Here is a 13,429-nt window from a genome sequence, read left to right as displayed (position 1 = left end):
TCTGCTGAGTCGGTCTGGCCCGCCCGACCGGCAAACGGAAAATTCTGGCCATTATTTTTTTCAAAGAGTGCTTCAATCTCCCTGAGGCAGCTCCATGCCTCAGGGAGATTGATACGCTTTTTCGCGTGCATGCGCGAACTGTGGGCCAGGCCCATTCTCCATCTTCCCCCCGCTCGCACAGGTAGCGCTCAGTACTAACGCTTGCGATCTATGCACAGGCTTTAATTGGCACGCCTGCGTGAAATTGCGGTGCGGAGCTGATCGCGGGCGGCGGGTGGCTCCCTGGCCACCCCCGCCCGCTCCCGCCGAACCCGCCCAATGGCTGGAAAATCCTGGCCCAGATCTCCAGCATCTGTAATATTTTTCTTTTGTTTCACACAGTAACTCTGGCCCCTCAGCTTTGGATTGTTGTGGAAACTAGCTCACCAAATTTACCACTTCTCTCACCGGAGACTTACTCAGGTTACACTTGGCCCAAACACTGTGACAGCCCCTTTGGGATTAGTTGCTTATCTGGGAGACAGGCAGGGGGGAATGTATCCGATGTTTGAATCAGCAACACACCATTTGGCAGCCCAGCATATTATGGAACAGACTACTGTTTCACTGGTTGACTGTCCTTTTGTGCTTAAATAATCTATCACACTATTATATTTTAAATTAATTCTTCCTTCAACTTTGCTTGTCTTGAATTTTATGGATAATGATTCCTAAATACTTGGCTGCCTGATTCAGCCTCGTGTGTCATTGAATCAGTCACTTTACATTCATAGTGTTGAGCTTCAATAAGAATTCAATCAATCCGGCTGTACTTGACATTCTAGATAAGAATACGAGTATGACAAATACATCCAGGAGATTGCCTGGCTTTGTATCTCAAGTGGCTGGACATTAGACTTCCAATACAAATCTAATGAGACACTCACACTAGTGTGGGGGAAGGGCTTTGCAGCATAAAACATCTGTTCCATTAACCTTTTGATCATCAGCAAAAGCCACAATTACTAGAGACACTGCAGTGGAAATTTGTTTTGACACATTTGAATAGGCGGTGTGGTGGGAGTGTGCACCAGAGATCAGAGAAACAAGGCTCGGTAATGATCAACATGACTCAATCAATTACGTAATAAAATTCTGTAATAAAATTGGGCCTTGGATCGCATTAGCTTATTGCCAACAAACTGCAGACAACAATCAGACAGATCACCAGTTCCTCGAGGACAATGTTGGAAAGGCTGCCATCCTGGTAGTGACACTCAAGCAGACCTCGGAGGGACGGGGGAAGTGATCAAAAGGGAGGGTAGTGGCAGCCAGAGGTTTTGTGATTAGGAGGGGGTGGCAATTGAAAGAGAGGGAGGTGGGCAATTAGGAAAGGGGTAAGCAATTGGAAGGAAAGGAAGGGGCAATTGGGAGGTGGTCAGATAACGGTCAACAAAGGTCTTTGGGACAGCTGTGGTGCTGGGACAGGTAAGTATTTTTAAAAATACATCCCTTCTTGGTGGTGATCTGTAGTAGTCCCTTTAGAGAATGCTTGCTAGGTCGCACTTCGATGTTGTCTTGAACGCAGCAGCATTGGGTCCTCATCCAGGCATTAGGCACCGTTTTTGTATATGCAAAGGACCTTGAGTGATATACTGCTGCATTTGCCCATTTGCCAGCTGGCACACTTCCAGCACAGAATGTGTGGCACATATTGGATCCTTATTGAACATTTAACTGCTTGTGTTATGTCTGCAGCGGGTGCAGTGCCAAGGGCTATCTCGGGCACAGTTTCTTTTGACAGCTTTTTGTGATAGCTGGTTCATTCTCCGAAACTCCCGGCCCAGACACCTGCACCTCTCCAGCTTTCTCCGCACTTCAAAAAAAACTTCTCAAAACTCACTTTTTTGAAAAAGCTGTCAGTCAACCCCCAATCTCTCGTTCTGTTTATTTCTTCATTTATTTCTACTTTGTGAAGTGCCTTGAGACTTTCTTTTTTACTTTAAAAGATAATCAGGTAACTAATAAGCTGCAATGGAAAATAGTGCAATTTCTACTTGGACGACCAAAGAGCTCACAGTTGGGAATAGACCATAGTGCTGTAGTTAAAATTGCAATCATTGGCCTCTCCTGATGCCTCATGTAGCTTCTGCTGTAAGTAGTTGAAGCACACAGGCCAGTTCAAATAAGTCAAGGCTAACTCAGAGTCAACAGAATGGCAAAGTTGAAAGCATTTAACACGGTGAAGTTGTGTTGGACTTGAGGCAAGTAGCTGGCAATGAACAACAAATGGTCTGACATGGAAATAAAGTGAAAATGGAAAACAGCTGCACTGACAAAACAACAGTATGGGCTAGCTTCAGATCACTTTATAGACAAACACGGCTTGTTTCTAAAAAAATCTGGAGCTGTGTTTGGTCTGCATCTGGAATTGGAGAACTACCAGGCCATCTGGACCTTGTACTATGAGATGAACTCAACCCAACATAACCACTCAGCACTACACATAACCCTAGCCACAGCCTATCAGTGTCACAAGCCCTAACCAACATTGTCACTCGTATTCATGGCTCCTCTCCACCATTCTCAACACAAACCCATAATCCCGGGCTAAATAATATGACTTGGCCCTTTGACCTACAATGCTGCCAATGCAAGCAGCCTGATGTGGGGATACATTACCCCAACAGGCACTGTGCAGTGAGCCTAGAATTCCAGCAAGATGAATACTGCTGGCAGGTGAATATATTTCTCTCTTGCATTCACATTATTAATTTGGGAGGGAATTTCAAGAGCAGCAGCATCATCTTTTGTTTCCTTGGCCCACTATTCGCAAATTACTAAAATGACAAAGTAATGGGTAGCTAGGAATAATGGCAGTCCAGAATCACAGTGTTTTCATATCATTGCAGAACTGTTTGAGTCAGGTTGATCATTACAGAGCTGATTGAAGCACTACTTAATGTCCTCTAAATAATATCAAAATAGAATTCCTATAACTCAGCTTTATGTAGAGGGTCCTACTGGAGGAATCTGATCATGCCTTTGTTGCTGCTTAAAGACCCCAGTGTTGTAGAGTTGTTATTGTTTGGAGGCAGGTACTCAATGATCGGAGCTGCCTGTAATAATGAACACGTTTCCAGTGGCAATGGGAAACACATAGCACATTGGACACTGCAATCACCCTCTTGTGCATCTACCTAAGGGTTAGTCAGGGGAATTTAATCTTACCATGATCTAATGATCTGTAGTGTGGACCTATCTTCTTCTAACCTTCTGCAGTATCCTTCCTTGGTGAGATATGATGAGGTGGCAAAGCGGAGTTGACACCACAACCAGATCAACCATAATCTTATTGAATGGTGGAGCAGGCTTGAAGGGCTGAATGGCCTATCCTGAATGGCCTTTTTCTCTTTTCCCAGATGAGGACTTACTTGCCTCACCCTAGGGAAATGTGGCCACCCTTCCTTCGGAATCAAAATCCTGGGAATCGTTTAACCTCACCCGCACTCTCAAGAGTGCCCCTAAAGGGATTCACAGCCGCATTTAGAGCCAAAGCCTGGTCCACTATGCTCTCTGACTGACTCCCATTCTCTGCATGGGGAGGACGGGGGTGTGGGGTGGGTATGGGCACCGATAAATCCCACTGGATTTTCCCATAACCTCCAGCAGTTAGACCGGAGGTGCCCTACCTTTCGGCAATTAAAACATGCAGGTTTTTTGACCTCACTTTTCATCTCAGCACCATACTCTCTGTCCCGTGGAGGGCCCCCAGCAGTTCCCTCTTCCCATCGGTGCTCAGCTTTCTATAACTCCACCTCTATCCTTTCCAGTTGGTGGTGACTAGGGGAGGGCCTCTTCAGGGACAAGGGTTTGTGGATCAGTTCATAATCATCAGCCAGTGTATAATCATCAGCCAGTGTATAATCATCAGCCAGTGTATAATCATCAGCCAGTGTGGTTGCCTGCCTGGCCTCTGTTACCTTCCGTTTCTCTAGCTGTGTTTTTATTGGGAAGACTAAGGAGTTTTTAAATTCTTCAAGGAGAATTATTTCACGGAGGTTTTTGTAAGTGGCTTCTGTTTTAAATGTCTGCACCCATGGTCGAAAGCAAGTTGCTTAAGCCTTTCAAATTCCAGGTAAGTCTGGTCAGGACATTTCCTGAGGGTATAGAATTTCTGACAGTGCCTCCGACACTAACAGGTACACACGTAAAATAGCTCTTTTTGCTGCCTCATAGTCAGTGGCACTTTCCTCAGGCAAGAGGGAGTAAACCTCGTGAGCTTTCCCTGAAAGTTTACTTTGCAGTAAGAGGGACCAATGTTGGACTGGCCATTTTAACTGCTGTGCTAACCCCGCTTGAAATAGATAAAGTAGTCTTCCATCTCAGCTTCATCAAACTTGGAGATCAAATGAGCAAACCGATTGCCTCAGGCCTTAAGTCTGAGCTAGTGGTGACTTCAAGGGACACAGTAGGATTCCTGCCCTTCAGCTCAAGCTGTTTAGTTTAAACTCCCTTTCCCTCTCTCTGTCCTCAAACTCTCTCCCTTCTCTCTGTGCTCTTTTCTCCCTTTCCTCTTTCTCTCTTTCCCTTTCCCTCTCCTGAAATTCTCTCTCTTCTCTCCATGCCCTTTCCTGTCCTTCACCTTTCCCTTTTCTCTTTCTCTCTTTCATTTTCCTCTTTCCCTTTCTTGAAATTCTAATTTCCGCTGCTCCAATATTAATCTCTCTACCGCTACTCTATCCATTTCACTGTCCTCAATTTCCACCTGCAGACCATTGACCACCCCGTTTAAAATTTTGGGTTTTTTGGCTTTCAGGCGAAATTCTAATCTTAAGTGCCTCAATAAATCTTTTAACTGTTAGAGGGACAGAAATTTTAAATCCTCAAAAGTAACTTCCCCTAATTCCCCTAGAAAAGCACTGGCATCAAATGTAAACATTTCTACTCTAGTAGTACAGATTCAAGAAAGCCTTTTTGCAGTTTTTAAAATTCGTTTTGAATGACCAATTTACTTTCCCCACTCAAGTTCTTTTGTTTCGTCTGTGCGAACTATTCTGGCAGCGAGCCGCCAATTTGTTGCAACCGGTCCCTGGGCGAGGTCCCCCAATTTGTTATGATCCCGGATGAGGTACCCCAAATTGCTATGCTCCAAGGTGAGGAGGGGTGAACTGGCTCCCCTTCTTTATTCAATCCCCCCCCCTCCACCCCCAGCAGCCCCCCCTCCCCCCAGGCTGGTTGCAACAAAGTTAATTTAAAAAGGGTCCCTTCCCTCGTGGAGCCAATTAAATCAGGTTAAAGGGTATGTTTATTAGTTACTAAAAACCTGAGAAAAAAATAATAAAAATGCAACACACATACACACAGATCAGAAATGAAAAGTTGAGTCCAAAAGTAAAAGTTAAAAAAGATATGCGAATCAGTCTTTGGCCTGTCCTTGAGGAGTAGATAGCGAAATGTTGTGGCCGTTAAGTTGGGTGATTCCAGTAGAGCTGACTTTGTCAGTTGAGCAGTTGGTTTGGAGACACTTCATTCTGCAGGTTAGCTGAAAGAGTTGCCCTGTCTCCTTTTTGACTGGGCTTTGCTGACTTGCGACTTGCCTTCAGCAACAGAGAGAGAGGAGAGAGACTTCTACCTATTAGCTGCAGGGATGTCTAGTTGCTGTTCTTCTGCTGTGACCTTCACAGCACACTCTAGCACACCAGAACTAGAACATATCAATCAGGTTTGCTGCTGGCTTTTTAAACCTTTTTCTTGTGTATTCCTGGAAGGGAAAAACAAACGAGTCGTTCGCCCAAAATCTGCTCCCTTTCATCTCAGATCATGTCCACATTCTGAGACGTAACTCAACAGGAGGTGGTTTCTGCTAAAATGGTAATCAGTCTCCATTGTCTCCGCAACCACAGGAGATTATAATTCAGTCTTTTGCATTGGTTCTCTCCCTTTAAAGTGTCTTTGTCTGAAGTGAGCCTTGACACCTTTTTAGCTGTGTCATTCCAGGGCCTCTTGGGACTGGTCGGTCAAGTATAATCCACATAGGAATTTTCCAGAAAGTAGTTACTTTACAGTCTCAGCCAACCTTTGCTTGTATGTCCTTTTTAAAAAACACATCTCTTCCTCAAGAAGCTCAATATGCCCGTAAGTAATTCAGGCTGTGTTCTGCTGCCATGGCATTGTGGAAGAAACAATGTTGTGTTTCTTCATTCATTCTTTATTGAATATTGATGTTAGTGTCTAATGTTGTAATCGTTACTCTGTGTGACATGGCTGGACTTGTAGGCTCAGCTAGCCCTCCCTTCTATGCCTTATAAAGGACTTTGTCCAAGATCATTCTCGGCGGGGATAATTGAAATGTTGCACGTGAATTCGAAGTCTTGTAAGGACTCTTCCAGCCAACACACTGAGATGGACTCACATTTTGGAAGTACTGACACCACCCTTTCAGCCTCTCATTTTCTTACCTTGACTGACTGCCCCCACCTCCCCCGGCACCACACCCAGGATGCCTGGCTTTTCCCACTTCCACTCCTCCAAGCCCCTGACGCCATTCCACAACCCCTCTTACAGCTGACTCAACCTTGCCGGTCATGAACCTCCATGCAAGCTGGCATTCTCCTGCTCCCCCCACTTGTGCCATAGAGTTAAACAAGGGAAACTGCTGACCTTACACCCAACTGCACGAAGCCAACTGGTGCATGCCACCTTTAAACAATTGTCAACCAGGTGCCACGAGATTTTCATGCACTGCTGACTTCATCATGGTGGGGTAGGACTTTATTCAAAACTGTTTCACGCTAATGAGCATTCACAGCATACAAATCTATTCCTACTATGAACCCGCCACAGGCCAGTGTAATGTTCGACATGTTGCAAACACAACGCTGACTTTATCTCTGCATTTCAGCCTGCCTTGGGAAATTGAAATTTCGCACCCTGCTTAATTAAGTCACCTCACACGCAGCATTTCCTGCTCTTGTGGGCTCCATAAAATTGCATCCTTTGTGTCTGTCTTCACAGTAAAAGACACAAATTGCAAACTAGAAATAGAGGGTAACCAATGGGCTAATAAGAGTGAAGAATTCCAGGTCATTAATATCAGCAGAGCAAAAGCACTGGAGAAACTTAAGGGACCAAAAGTCAACAAATTCCTAGGATCTGATGGCTTAAATCCTCTGATTCTAAAAGAGATAGCTGCAGAGTTAGTGGATACTCTGTCTAAGATTTTTCAAAATTCCCTAGATTCTGGAAAGGTCCTAGCAGATTCAAGAAAGCAGGGGGAGAGAAAACAGACAACTACAGGCTAATTAGCCTGAAATAATATTGGAAAAATGCTGGAATCTATTATTAAGTAAGTCTTCACAATGCACTTAAAAAATCATATTATTACCAAAAAAACTCAACATTGTTTATGAAAGGGAAATTGTGCTTGCCAAATTTATTAGAGTTTTTTGAGCATGTAACTAGTAGGGTAGATAAAGGGGAACCAGTAGATGTAGTATGCTAGGATTTCCAAAAGGTGTTCGATAAGGAGCCACACAAAAGGTTAATAAACAAGATAAGGGCTCAAGGAGCTGGGGATAATATAATAGCATGGATAGAGGAGTGGTTAACAGGCAGGAAGCAAAGAGTAAGGATAAACCAAGCATTTTCAAGTTGGCAGGCTGTGATTAGTGGAGTGCTGCATTGATTATTGCTGGGGCTGCAATCTATATTGATCACTTAGATGAACAGGAGTAATGTGCCCAAGTTTGCTGATAATACAAAGCTAGTTGGAAATGTAAGCTGTGAGAACATCATAATTCTGCAAAGAGGTATAGAAAGGTAAAGTGGGTAGGCAACAAGGTGACAGATGGGGAAGTGTTGGGGAAGTGTAAGGTCATTCACTTTGGTAGTCAAAACAGAAAAGCAGAGTATTTTTTAAAAGGTGTAAAACTTGCAAATGTTGATGATCTGAGGGACAGGAGTGTACTTGTACAAGGAACACAGAAAGTTAGCTTGCAGGTATAACAAGCAATTAGGAAGGCAAATGGCATGTTGGCCTTTATTGCATAGGGATTGGAGTGCAAGAATAGGAGATCTTGCTACAATTGTAAGGGTTTTTGGTGATGCCATACCTGCAGTACTGTGTGCTGTTTTAGTCTCCATCTGTTAGGAAGGACATAATTTCCTTGGAGACAGTACAGTTAAGGTTCACCAGATTGGTTCCTGGGATGAAAGGGTTGTCCTATGATGAGATGCTGAGTGACTTCAGCCTATATTGCCTGGAGTTTAGAAGAATGAGAAGTGATCTCATTGAAAAATACAAGATTCTGAAGGAGCTTGATAGGGTAGACACTGAGAGGCTGTTTCTTCTGGCTGGGGAAGCTGGCACACAGGAACAAAGTCTCGGGATGGGGTGGATGATTTAAGAGTGAGATAAGGAGACATTTCTACACTCAGAGGGTTTTGAAACTTTGAAATTCTCTACCCAGGAGTGCTGTAGATGCTCTATCATTGAATATATTTAAGGTTAAGATAGACAGATTTTTGGCAATTCTGGGAAACAAGATATATGTGGAGCGGGAGGAAAGTGGAGTTGAGGCTGAAGGTTAGCCATGATCTTTTCAATGGCAGGCCAGGCTCTAGAGGCCACATGGTCTACTCTTACTCCTATTTCTTGTGTACTTGAACCATCTTGTCATATCCTCGTGGGCCGTGGACCCTGTTTGAGAACCCCTGTATATTTAACTAAATACTTGTGTAACACTTGGACACTCGTGATCTGAACCTTCACGTCTTTCACATGTGGTGCCTACATGCAGCCTTTTCAAAGGTGGATCAAGTAAATATTTGGTCAGACAAGGACAGGTAGAGTATGAATGAAGGGTGGGTGGAATGGTGGGCTGGTGAGGGGGACTAGGGATGATGCAAGTTGCAGAAACCGCTAAAGGAATTAAATGACAAATTCATTGCTGAGACAGCTGCATTTTAACAAGGTGCGAACATATGATTGAACGTCCTTGAACTTCAAAATAGTCAGTATGCTTAATATGTTTTTAATGGTACCTTTGTATTTGACACCAATGCCAATGATCATCAGCTCAATTTGCCTAATACAGGTGGTTATCCAGTAAAAGCACAGACAGTGTAAGTGTGGGGACTGTAGTATTGTTTTTCTCTTTTAATCTCTAAACTCAGTTTTTCAGACATTAAGGGGAGATTTTTAAGCTGCAAAATCCGTGGGGTTGGATGAACAGATGACCTACCCACCGCAAGGTTGGGGGGATGGGGGTGGTTGGAGGAGCTGTGTGCCTCAGATGTTTTCTTTCTTCCAGCTTTAATACAGGCCGGCTTGGTTTTCTGGGCCTTGGGAAATCTGGCAGCTAAAGGGAGATGAGGATTTCTACATGCAAGACATAGGGCAGGATTTTTTATATGGTGGGCCGGCTTGGCGGGAGCAGGCGGGGCAGGCGCGGAGCTGATCACCATCCGTGATTGACTCCAGGCTGCCATTTTATGCGGGCGTGTCAATTAAGGCCTGCCCATTGTAAGACACGGCCAGTAGTGCTTAGCGCTACCTGTGTGGGCAGTGGGAGGAGGGAGGGTCAGGGTCAGCGCTCTTCCATGGAACTGCCTCAGGGAGATTGAATCGATTATAAAATTATTAAATAAATGGTGTAAAAATTTATTTAAACATGTCCCCTCATGTACACATGAGTTGGGGCATGTTTTTAAATTTATGAAATTTTATTTATTTATTTAATAAACGCTTTAGGAAACCTCATCCCACTGATGGATGTGGTTTTGTAAAAAACGCAAAGGCCGCTTGACCTTTTCGCCTACCCGCCAACCTTAAGGTTGGACGGGCAGTGTTTAGAATAACTTTAATTAGATCCTTAATTGCCTTAATAGGCCGTTTACATACTGGTGGGCACGCAGCCGACTCCGGCGCGCACCCGCTGAACGAAACATCGCTACTGAGCGCGGTGACATCGCAACGCACACCTGACATCATCACATGTCATTTTATGTGTCGGCGTGTTGGGCCCGCCCCTGCACGCCAACTGGAAAATTCTGCCCTAAAGTGTTTTTCCAGCACTGCTTGTGGGTTTACTTACACAATCTCTACTACTATACCAGATAGCCTCATGTATTGGATATGAAGAAAGGACAAGGGAGTGGGATTAGCTTAGTTAATTTTGCAAAGAGCTGGCATGGACACGATAGGCCAAGTTACCTCCTGCTGTGCAGTTTCCAGTCTATGATCCTATGCTTCTAGTTGACTAATCCTAGCTCAATGAGGATGGTAGGAGAGTTGGGAGTGGCACCAGGCATACCTAAAAATGAGGTGCCAACCTGGTGAAGCTACAACACGTATGTAGAAGATATGTGTTATGGACAGTACTAAGTGATCCCACAACCAACAAATCAGATTAAAGATTGGCAGTCTTGCCACATCCAATCATGAACGATGGTGAACAATTAAACAACTAACAGGAGGAGGAGGCTCCATGAAAATCCTCATGTTTAATGATGGCAGAGTCCAGCATGTGAATACAAAAGATAAGGCTGAAGTGTCCGTAGCCATCTTCAGCCATAAGTACCACATGAATAATCCATCTCACCCTCCTCTTGAGGTTCCCACCATCACACATGGCAGTCTTCAGTCAATTTGATCCAGTCAGCGTAAGTCAGGTGTGTGATGGAATACCTACTTACCCGGATGAGTGCTGCTCCAAAAACACTCAAGAAGGTTGACATCATCCAGGACAAAGCAGCTCATTTGTTTGGCATGCCATCTACCCCCTTAAACATTCACTCCCTCCACTACCTGCACACAGGGATAGCAGTATGTACCATCTACAAGTTGCACTGCAGCAACTTGCCAAGGTTTCTTCGACAGCAACTCCCAAACCCACAATCTCTACTACCTAGAGGGACAAGGACAATGGGTGCATGGGAACAGCACCACCTGCAAGTTCCTCTCCAAGTTACACACCATCTTGAGTTGGAACTGTTTCACCGTTCCCTCACTGTCACTGAGACAAAAACCTAGAGTTCCCTGCCACATCACTCTGAGTGTACCTACACTACACGGACTGCAGCAGTCCAAGCATGTTGGTCACCAGCACCTTCTCAATGGCAATTAGGCTTGGGTAATAAATGCTGGCCTGGTCAATGACACCCATAAATATGTACAGAAAGTAAAATAAATCCTACCCTAGTAAATATCAGGGCTTAATTCTTTGATAAATCCAAGGGTGTAATAAGAACACGATTAAGCTTTCGTATTTTATTTTCCATTCTCATTTATAACACACATTGGAAATTAACTGCAGGTAGGCAGGAAAAAACAAACTTTAAAAAGCTGAATCCTTTCTGTTTGAGATTATTAAAAAAAATCAGACTGTCACATGTTTTATAGCTAATTATTACATGTAGATCTCTGATGGGAGGATTAAATCTAAGCTCAGAGGTACTGAGGTGATCTAAACATTGGTCCTGGGTTGACAAAATCACTTCTCACACACCATTTTAAAAGGTCTATATTCTTGGATATGAAGAATTTAAAGACGCAGAGATTTCTAAGGGGCAGGATTTTGTTGTGCAAATAACAGAGAGGCTACCAGCTGTCTCCATTATTTATGTATGAATCAGATAGCAACTTTCATCGAGGGAACATACACAGTTGAACACAAAATGCTGAAAGCTGCTGTCAAAGGCACTTACTTCCCCGTAAACTGTGTGAAACCTGTATCTCACCATCTCGTTCCCCATTCAAAAGCATGACACTCCCGTACTGACATCGTAGGTATGGACTAAACTTATTACAAGAGGTTAGGGCTTGTCCATTCCAGTTGAAGCACTCTTTTAATGGCGTGATATGTCTTAATTACTACAAACAACCCTTCTGACACAGAAAATGAACTATTACAGGTTTGGATTTGCATTCCTTCAGCTTTTGATGGAATTTATTTTTAACTTTTTTTCTGTCTCATTTACCACTCTTTCTTAATCCAATATTTATTTTCCTCTCTTTATTTTGCATTCTATACATGATTTGACATTGAACTAACTATTCTAACTTACACCTCCTGGTTCAGACTCTGAGCTGCTTATTAAGGACTTGTCATTCTGATACGGAGGTTCACAAATTGAGATGCCCTGGAGAGGCTGCTGCATTGTTTGGATGTTTCACTGACTGCAAAACTCCATAGAAAATCTTGGACAAGTGCAAGTGTAATGACACCGATTGCTCATAGCTCCCAGCAAGATCTGACCCCAAACTCACTCTGTTTGCTGATGTAATAGGAACATATTTCTTGCTGTTCAGTTACATTTCAACCTCTTCTGTTGGGTTAGATTTTACCTTCTCTGAATTCCACAGCGTAACTAAAGATGTCTCCCAGTTTGTAATATACAACTACCTCACAGTTAAGCTGCAATAAATTCAGGCTTTACAACAGAAAAATATTTATGACAGGTTGTCAGAATCTGGTTAAGTGCAGTGGGGAAGTGATACACAAATAATTAAGCAGGTTTTAGTTTGCATGTTTTAATTAGTGTGGGCAGAACATTTTCATGAAATAATTATACAATTGCAGCTCCTCACAGACCGCATGGATCGGTTGGAGCAGCAGTTGGATGCACTTAGGAGCATTCAGGTGGCGGAAAGCGTCATTGACAGGAGTTTTACAGATGTAGTCACACCCAGGGTACAGACAGATAGATGGGTGACCGCTAGAAGGGGCAGGCAGTCAGTGCAGAAATCCCCTGTGGCTGTCCCCCTCTCTAACAGGTATACCATTTTGGATACTGTTGGGGGGGATGGCCTATCAGGGGAAATCAACAGCAGTAGTCAGAGTAGTGGCATCACGGCTGGCTCTGTTGTTCAGCAGGGGGGATCAAAGCACAGAAGAGCAATTGTCATAGGGGACTCTATAGTCAGGGGTTCAGATAGGCGCTTCTGTGGTCATGAAAGAGACACCAGGATGGTATGTTGCCTTCCTGATGCCAGGGTCCAGGATGTCTCTGATTGGGTACGGGACATTCTGAAGGGGGAGGGAGAACAGCCAGAGGTCGTGGTACACATTAGTACTAACAACATAGGCAGGAAGAGTGATGAGGTCCTGCAGCGGGAGTTCAGTGAGTTAGGCAGAAAGTTAAAAAACAGGACCTCTAGGGTTGTAATCTCAGGATTACTCCCTATGCCACATGCCAGTGAGGCTAGAAATAAGAAGATAGTGCAGCTGAACATGTGGCTGAACAGATGGTGTAGGAGGGAGGGTTTCCGATATCTGGATCAGTGGGATCTCTTCCGGGGCAGGTGGGACCTGTATAAGAAGGATGGGTTGCATCTAAACTGGAGGGGCGCCAACATTCTGGCTGCGAGGTTTGCTAGTGTCACTCGGGAGGGTTTAAACTAGTACGGCAGGGGGGTGGGAACCAGAGCAATAGGTCAGCAGGTGAA

This window comes from Cetorhinus maximus, chromosome 10 (assembly GCF_964194155.1).
Source record: "Cetorhinus maximus chromosome 10, sCetMax3.hap1.1, whole genome shotgun sequence".
Taxonomy (NCBI): Eukaryota; Metazoa; Chordata; class Chondrichthyes; order Lamniformes; family Cetorhinidae; genus Cetorhinus; species Cetorhinus maximus.
This window is presented reverse-complemented; position numbering follows the sequence as displayed.